At 38.3% G+C, this 9,779-nt stretch overlaps 1 protein-coding gene across 1 annotated transcript in view; it reads left to right on the top strand.

Moving 5' to 3' along the window:
• LOC110018508 (ABC transporter C family member 3-like) overlaps positions 1-9,779 on the top strand; it is a 31,296-nt gene that overhangs the window by 5,518 nt on the left and 15,999 nt on the right. The gene's annotated exons all lie outside the window — the stretch shown is intronic.

Here is a 9,779-nt window from a genome sequence, read left to right as displayed (position 1 = left end):
ATCGAGTGGTGGGGCTCGGGAAGCGAGGCAGGGAGGAGCGGGATCGCGTGATTGGTAAGGCAACGACGGGATGGCGGCTTGGTGTGAAGCATCCGCGATTGGAAAGGCAACGACGGGATCAGGGCTCTCTGGGAAGGCGACGAATGGACCTCGACTTAGCTGGGAAGGCAACCTGCGGATCGCGGCGTGAACACTTTGCGATATGGTCGTGATTGCAGCGAGCTGGGAAGTTGAAGACGCACTCGGGCATGCCCTAAGACTGAATTGACAACACCTTTGGTTGTTGAATTGTCGTAGAGTGGTTCGAGTAGCTCTCTGCAACACAGGGTACAGTGCGCTTGAAATCGAAGCAGGTAAAGTGCGCTTGAGATCAAAGCGTGGAGGAGAGAAATTTGGTTCATGAGTGAGAGACCGAAGAAATCTGAAGAATAGTTGAACTGATGATTTAGGAGAAGAGTTGCATGAGGCTACACTTTGAGCTGAGAGGACTTCTAGGTACGGTAAAGTGCGCTTGAAATCAAAGCGTGGAGGAGAGAAATTTGGTTCATGAGTGAGAGACCGACGAAAGCTGAGGAATAGTTAAACTGCTGATTTAGGAGAAGAGTTGCATGAGGCTACACTTCGAGCTGAGAGAACTTCTAGGTTTACTATAAGCTTTGGTTGAATCAAGCTCAGGTATGACATGTGTCCAACGGGAGACCTGCACGTGCTTCAATTATGGAGAAGTGGGACTCCTAAGCATGACTTATCGAAAGCCACCTAAGGAGAGAGACAGGTGAACGTGGACAATCTAAAAGTCGTGGTGGTAATCGTGGGAGCCCAAAAGGTGAAATGGGGGGCTACCAGGCAAATCTGATGGTAGAAAAGAATAAGGGAAAGACATGGGTAGTCTTTACCGATTAGAATCATGAGTTACTAAAGTTGTTGAAGAGGAATCAGAGCGGCAGACAATGTGCGGCAAGCAATGTGACTAAGGATGCATCCACCTCATCGTCATCCAATGGGAGCACTACGTGTTATGTTCACTTAGCCAAAGGTACTCGTGATACACATCACAAGATCACTATATCGGATAGTAGACTCTGGTGCATCTTGACATGTGACAGATCCCGCTAGTGAGTTCTCTTTCTACATTCACCTAGCAGTTCCAGAAACCATATAGACCGCTAATGGTACAATACAATCCGTGGTTGATAAGGATACAATGAGGTGTACCAATCCTATGACTTTGTCTAATATTTTATATGCTCATTCATTTCCAGTGAACCTTTTATTTATTAGCGTCATTATATTTCAATTAAAATGCGTTGTTTCATTTTATATTTGTCGGCCGAAAATTTTGAAAATGATTTATGATTTAAATTGATTTTGATTTTGAAAATAATATTTTAATTTTGAAATAAATGAGACCAAATAAATCTCACATGCTCAATAGTTTAGGTGGTTGAGTGTGATACCACAAGTAATACATTATCCCGACGGATAAGATATCACTTGTCAGTAAACTTAACCAACTGAACTAAAGAGTTTACGACATCCATTTGATCTGCGAAACATTTTATGTTTGACCGACAAGTCCCCCTACCTAATATAAGGATTAGATATAGTTTATTTTATCTGGATTTTTAGTTCCTTATAGTTAATTTTATCTTAAATGATTGGAATCACTTAAGAAAACTCTCAATTAAGACCAGTGGTTTTGTATCCAAGATTTCAAAATTTAGGTTTTTAAGGTTGGACACAAGAAAGTCAAAAGAGAATGACTCAAGTAGGAACAGTTATTTTAGGAGTCCGAAGGAGTGAAAAAGTAGGGGATGTCACGGATTTTGAGACAAGTCTCGGTGATTCCCCAACTATCCTTTTGTTTTGTTTTATGTCTTTGAAATAATGTTATTTAATGTTCAATCCTGCCGATTTTATTGATTTGGGCTTTCACTAGCACGATACCTGATTGTACAAATGACCTAGAAAGATAAGAGGATTTACGTTGTACCGAAATCTCAGAATCATAAAAGGAGTTAGGACTTATACTGCACAACCTGATTATGCAGGGGCCTAAAAGATGAGGTGAGGACTTATGTCGCGCTAGGCAGATTACCTCGAAGTCTTATGACTTGTTATTTAAACTAAGGAAAGGTTTGGTTGATGTAGACTTGTTTTATTGTTGTAGATCGTCATCCTTCGTCCGTTGCATCTTCGTCGTGTTACCTGCGAAGACTTGCTCCATGCTCCATATTGTAGCAATTTCAGGTTTAGTGTTTTGTCTTATGTTTTTAATTTCAATTACTATTAATCTAATTAATTAAAGGGTATGTGTTTAGGTTTATAGTGATCCACCATAGGTAAATCAACTTTGTTCTCTATCTTGAAGGTCTTGCAAATAATTTAAAGTGTGCATAAACAAGATATGTTATAAGAGTGCAGTAAAAGCGGTAAAAATACAATGTATAAAATCATCTTGTGTATCTGTCGTGTCTCATGCTTCTGTAAATGGGGTTACTGTCATAGGTAAGAGTAAACAAGTATCACAAAAAATATAGTTAGCAGGGCAAACATTTGTATATGTATGTAAGAGTTAAGTGACAAGTAAAAGAACGAGTGAAAAGTAAAAGAACAGGTGAACAATAAAAGATAGAAGTAGAATATAAGAATTCAGGTACATAATGAGTTCAAATTTTATCATTCCCGAAGGACTCTTTAGGCAACCATTGGTCATCCACGTGTATAAAGCCCGAGATTCAACTAAAAATTTCTAACAAGACGATCTTAGGAGGGCAATTCTTAACCCAGTATAGGTAATTGACAAGTGGACATTTAAAATGTATCAATCAAATTTTACGGTAAAAGAACGAGTGACAAGTAAAAGAATAGGTGAACTATAAAAGATAGAAGTAGACTATAAGAATTCAGGTACATAATGAGTTCAGATTTTATCATTCCCGAAGGACTCTGTAGGCAACCATTGGTCATCCACGTGTATAAAGCCCGACATTTAACTAAAAATTTCTAACAAGACGATCTTAGGAGGGCAATTCTTAACCCAGTATAGGTAAATGACAAGTGGACATTTAAAATGTATCAATCAAATTTTACGGTAAAAGAACGAGTGACAAGTAAAAGAATAGGTGAACTATAAAAGATAGAAGTAGACTATAAGAATTCAGGTACATAATGAGTTCAGATTTTATCATTCCCGAAGGACTCTGTAGGCAACCATTGGTCATCCACGTGTATAAAGCCCGAGATTCAACTAAAAATTTCTAACAAGACGATCTTAGGAGGGCAATTCTTAACCCAGTATAGGTAATTGACAAGTGGACATCTAAAATTTATCATTCAAATTTTACGGTTTGTCATGCATTTAAAAGTAAAATTTCATTGAACAGTCGAAAGTATTATTTCCGTAAGAAATGCATTTTTGTTTTAATTTACTTTTATATGCTTTAAAAATATCATTCACAGGTCAATCACACTGTTTGACTAGAATCTCCAGCAGCCTAAGAAAGCAAGGTTCCTCGCTAGTCTAGTGTCGGTGAGTAATATTGTCATCTTATATTCTCAACAGATTCCTATGTCAGGTCCCGATGTCGTAGGATGCAATTTTACTCCGCTCTATCACCGGATGTCTTTGTCATCATGGCTTTTAAAACCCGAAATCATCCAATTTATAGTCTTGTTTGATGATTCATATATAGCAGAAGCTATATATGTGCACTCTCCATGTAAGTTATATTACTATAAAGGATAAGGAACTCAAGCATGACAAACGTGCTCCATAACTTAACCAAATAAGGAAGAGCCTTACCTCACCTTCACCAGAATTCTACAAAGCTCAGAGACGCAAATAATGATGACCCAACAGAATACCGACAACCACTGAAATTTTGACAACAACCCTAAACCTCCCCCATCCACGACTTTTTATAGCCGAAGAGGGAGGAGGAGATTTACTTCTACCTATCTGGGGTGTGCCGAGACCGACGGGACGGGGAAGTGGCGATAAAGATGTGCAGAAGACATGCAGAGGAAGTGGCGCACAGGGGATGCAAGAAGAGTGGCGAGGAGCAGTGGGGACCTCAGGTCGAGGCTTCGCAAAGAAGAGGAGGTGCGGTCGAACCCGAGAAGAAGTAAGGCATGCGATGATTCGGTCAAAGGGAGGGAGCTCAGCTGAAAGGATTAGGGCTCGGTTGGGTTCGAACAAACAACTCGCGGGAGAGAAAAGAAATGGTCTTGGGTAGTGTTCGTGAGTTTTAATTTAAGTAGGTTTTTTTTTCTTTTTTTATTTCACTTAAACACATCGATTTTTGTGTGATTTGCTCATGCACGACGTCCTAGCAAAATGGGTGTCCTTCTTAGGTAAATTAAACGTTCCGGACATGTCAGCGCGGTCCGTTTTGTCATCCGGGTCGTTCAGACAACTTCTTCGACGATCAATAAAAAATGTGCCAATTTTTGTTTTCTTCGAATTTTGGGTTCGTAATCGATCGTTCCAAAAATTGATTTAAGTTTTGATTAATGGTGAAGTATTTACAGGTTTAGATTATGTGAATTTCGGTGTTTATGCGTGCAAATGTCCAAATCGCGGTGTTTATGTGGAGTGAATGTATGAATTGTGGTGTTTGTAATGTATGTGTGCACGACCAAGCCGTGAAGGGACTTCCTAAGGCTTTTAAATCCTATGAGAGCTCTCTCCGGGCCTCCAGACATTGGTGCTAGCCACTCAACCCAATTGTGATAGCTTGTGCTCCTAGCCACTCAACCAAATGGTGATAACTTGTAGCCCAAGCCACTCAATAAAATGGGGATGGCTTAATGCCATCTATTTGAGGTCTCCCAAAAAAACTAAGAGCTGGTTTGAATTCCTAAATAAGGTGGATTCCATCACTAGTCTTCTAAGACAGTTAATAGGAAAATCCTAAGGCTAGATTCTAGGCTCTAGGAGAACAAGTCAGACCTCAACTTCATAAAAAATGAGGTCAACAATATTCCAAATGTGATCTTTCAATAGAAGGGGACTGACCAGAGACTTGAGACTGACACGTTGCATAGTTGACATTTGTACTTGGATATAGAGGGATGGACTCAGCCTTGTCATCCATAATTTAGCATGCTGGAGTAGGAGAATCTGATAGGAGTGTGGAGGATGTTTTGCTACTACATCACAAACGCATGGGACACTCTTCGTTTAGTCTATTATGTCGTTTGTATTCATCCTTATATGAAAATGTTTTGTGTGTGATGCTTGTGAGTTTAGTAAGCATGTTAGGAGTTCTTATGTTAGTTTTGGTAAAAGGCATTCTTATGTTTTTGATTTGGTACACTTAGATGTATGGAGATCTTGTCTACAACTTCTATGGACGGTTACAGATATTTTGTATCTTTCATCGATTGTTTTTCTCTTTTTACTTGGTTATATTTGATGAGAAATAAAAGTGATGTGTTTGCCAGTTTTATAGACTTTCACATGGCGATTCATACTCAATATGGTGCAGTAGTGAAGGCATTGAGGTTTGATAATGTGACAGAGCATGCCAACAAGGCATTTGAGGAATACTTGTCAATCTAAGAGATACAATATCTAATCACGTGTTCATACACACCGGCACAAAACAGAGTACCTGAGAGGAAGAATAGACATCTTTTAGATGTAGCTCGAAGCATAATGATTATGATGAGTGTTCCAAAGCACTTATGGGGGTAAGCAACTTTGAAAGCGGCTCAATTGATCAACAGAATGCCCTTAAGAGTGTTGGATTGGAAGTCTCCTTGTCAAATGTTGAAAGAAGATAATAGTGGAATTATGTCATTGAAGGTTTTTGGTTGTGTATGTTTTGTGAATGAAAACAGACCATCAGTAGGGAATTGGATTCTACAGCTGTGAATTGTGTTTTTGTGGGTTATTCTGCTACCAAAAAAGGTATGTTTGTTGGAGTTCGATAGAGAAGAGACTGTTTGTGAACATAGATGTGTTCTTTAGAGAGTTCGAACCATACTACACTCTGGAGATGACCTCAACCTTTCGTGACTTATCATATATTAGAGGTATGAGGTGTGATGGGGAGAGTAGCGATGGTCAGAGATTGGTACATGAGGGAACAATATCTTGTCCCATAAGAGTGTATACAAGGAGGCAGAATGAGGGAACAATAGCTGTCCTTCCCGGTCTACCCTGACGTCTGAGACACCAACACCTCTCACTTCCAAATCTAATTATTAAGGTGATATGATTCCTCTCCCTTCCCCTCCCACTCTCATGGCTTTAAGGACCTCTCGAAGCAATGCTTAGGGTTTAGGGTTCTCATGATCGTTATTCTCCTGATTGTTTTGGTTTCTCATATGACATTGCTCAGTTTGTCTCATACTTTAACATGTTGCCTTTTGACGGAGCATTCATTGCATCTTTAGACGATGTCTCTATACCCAGGTGTTGGTAGGTAGATAAAGTGGAACTAAAGTGGAAGATTGCAATGCTGGAGGAACTTGGTGCTCTCGATTAGAACAGGACGTGGGAGATATTACCATTACTAGCGAGGAAAAGAACACTTGGGTGTAAGTGGTTATTCACAGTAAAATAAAATCCAGAAGGGAAAGTGAAACGTTATAAAGCACGATTGGTGGCGAAAGGGTACAGCCAGATATATGGCAATGACTATGATGTGATCTTTGCACCGGTAGTGAAGATGAGAATAGTGAGGATGTTGGTTTCTCTAGCTGTGAATGGTGGGTGGAGGTTACACCAACTTGACGTAAAAAATGTTTTTCTTCATGGTGAGTTACTAAAGGAGGTGTATATGAACATACCACCAGGATTTGATACAGGTTTAACAATGGGCAAGATATATAGGCTCAAGAAGTTGATTTATGGCTTGAGGCAATCTCCTCGAACTATAGTTTGAAGCAATCTCTTGGAGCTTGGTTTGATAAGTTTAGAAAGGTTATGCTAGGCATGGGATATCATCAGATCAATGTCGACCATACAGTGTTCTTTCGTCAAAATGGTGGTCACACAACTATGTTTCCTATGTATGTTGATGATATGATTATCACTGGTGATTATGAGAGGGATTGTTCAACCAAAGGTTAGATTGAACAAAGATTTTGAGGTGAAGACAAAGGTTAGATTGAACAAATATTTTGAGGTGAAGGAACTTGGATAGCTCAGATACTTTCTTGGTATTCATGTGGCTCATGGACCATAAGTGGTGGTCTTATCTTAGAGAAAATATGTATTAGGCCTTCTCACAGAAACAGACATGCTGGGATGCAAGTCTGGAGTCTCTATAATTGATCAGAAGACCAAGCTACGTTTAGAGGCAGAAGGGTCAGCTGGTCATGGGAGATATCAAAGATTATAGAGGGTTGGTTAGTCGTCTGATCTATCTGAGTCACACGCGTCCCGACATCTCATTTGCAGTGAGCGTGGTGAGCCACTATATGCATGATCCAAGGGTTATATGGACGCGGTGTATCAAGTTTCGAGGAACATAAAGAGTGCACCATGGAAGCGGGCTGATCTTCGAAAAGAACGGGCACGTAGACATTGAGGGCTATTGTGATGTTGACTGGGCAAGTTGTGCAAATGACATAAGATCCACTTCAGGATATTGCATGTTCGTAGGTGGAAACTTGGTCTCTTGGATGAGCAAGAAACAATTTGTAGTAGCAAGGTCAAGAACAAAGACAGAGTACAGGGTCATGGTCTTAGGAGTTGTCGAGATGATGTGGTTGAGAGCCTTATTGGTCTAGCTCAAGGTGGATCAAGTAACTCAAATGAAGTTGTGGTGTGACAACAAAAAACAATCAACATTGCCAACAACTCGGTTCAACACGATAGAACCAAACATGTGGAGATTGATAGATTCTTCATCAAGGAAAAGCTAAATTCCGGGCTACTGGAGCTAAGTCACGTAGCCACTGTAGAACAAATAGCTGGCTGCCTCATGATACACCAAAATAATATAATATTTTAAGTACATATTTTATGCTCATTTTTGGTGATATTGTACTTTAAAGAATTATATTTTTGTGTTTTTGTTGCAGTTATATCATTTTTACGTATTTGGAGCAAAAATGACAAAAAGGATAAAATTTAGAGCAAAAATAGCCAATTTTGGATTCTGGCGCATCATGCGCCAAAATCCAGAGAGCTGGCTCATGATACGCCAGATCGGCGCATGATGCGCTAGGGGCGATTTTTTCAAAATAACACTTGTTCTACACACCTCTTGGAGTAATTCAATGCATCTAGACACTTTGAAAGGTTCTTTTATGAAGCGATATGACTCTTGGATCAAATGACACATCTTTTGAATTCAAAAGAGTTGATTTTTTTAGGAAATTTTGAATTCTTTTCCAAAGAGGCAGCCCAAAATAAAAGAAGAATTATTATTTTTTGTGTGTGATGTGGGAGAGAGAGAAAGTGGCGTGAGATAGAGAGAGAAATGAGGAGATTTTATTCTAGGGTTGTAAGAGAAGAGGGAATGTGAGATTTCTTCTTCATTATGTTTCTAAGAGAGAATTGAGAGTGATTATAAAGGGAGAAAGACTTGGAGAGAACTTCTAGGGATTTGCTTGGGAATGATTGTGAGATAAGTTGTATTTTTATTTCTTTTATTTTTTAAACTTGTTTTTATATATGAAATTCGTGTTTTATTGTATCCTTCTCATGAATTCTGAGTAGTCTTTTTTATCCTTCTTCCTACTTTGAAGATATGGTTTTGTGAAGAATAGATTTTATTTTCTACGGTTTTAAATGGTAATAATTTATGATGATTTGAACTTCGATCTTCATTTACTTTTCTATCTGGCCAATTGAATTGTTAAAACTTCTTTAGAGACATATGTTCTTAAATGAGATATGATTTCTACAACATGGGGAGAATTACTTTTGATTTCATGGGAGAGTATGTCAGTCATGGGATTGAGTGCAAATAAATAGAGAAGTATACTTTGTTGGATGCAGAATTGGAGATTTTAAGGTGACAGATTAAAATCCTCAATTTGGTTCAGTCGATTGAAAACTAATGCGAGATTGTTAGCCCTAGGGGAGGGAGTAGTGGGAGCTCTAGAGTGGCAGGGGGGAGTCCCTCTCCTGTCCTCTCAGCCTAACCACGGAATTATGGACCAAACTCTGGATTAGTCAATGTTCTTTATAGCACTCGGAAGAGGGTAAAGAATATGATTGTTCCTATTTGACACAAAACAGTTTTTAAATATATTTTGAAATAATTTCAATTTCTTCACAATCCATTTACTCATTGTAAAAAGGAATGGTGCTTTCTTAAATTTGAACTTTCCGCCACAACAACAAAAACTTCATTTAATTTTCACAATTTTACTTTAGAAAGTATAGCATTTAATTTAGTTTATTTTTTGTAGTCTTACATCTGCATTTTAATTAGCATTCACCTGAGTAGTTAATTTTCAAATTTCGAACTTTTTTTTATTCTTTTTTTTTATTTTAAAATAATTTTCATAATTTACTTTAGGGATTTTACAACTTTCATGTCGAATCGATATCTAGGACTCCATTAGAGCTCTTTATTACTTGAACGATATGTATATTTGCATTGATATTAAAAGAGATTTGAAATTTTTAAAGAGTTTTAAAACATAAATTATTTTCTTTAAAAGTATTTTTGTTAAGATTATATTGCATATTTATTATATGTTTGTCTCATCAAGTTTTTGGCGTCGTTGAGTGATGTCAACTTCATAAATATTTGCATATATACAAATCTCTAGTCAAGTTTTTGGCGTCGTTGCCGAGTAAGTAATGG

Source organism: Phalaenopsis equestris, unplaced genomic scaffold, assembly GCF_001263595.1.
Source record: "Phalaenopsis equestris unplaced genomic scaffold, ASM126359v1 Scaffold000024, whole genome shotgun sequence".
Taxonomy (NCBI): Eukaryota; Viridiplantae; Streptophyta; class Magnoliopsida; order Asparagales; family Orchidaceae; genus Phalaenopsis; species Phalaenopsis equestris.
This window is presented reverse-complemented; position numbering and strand designations above follow the sequence as displayed.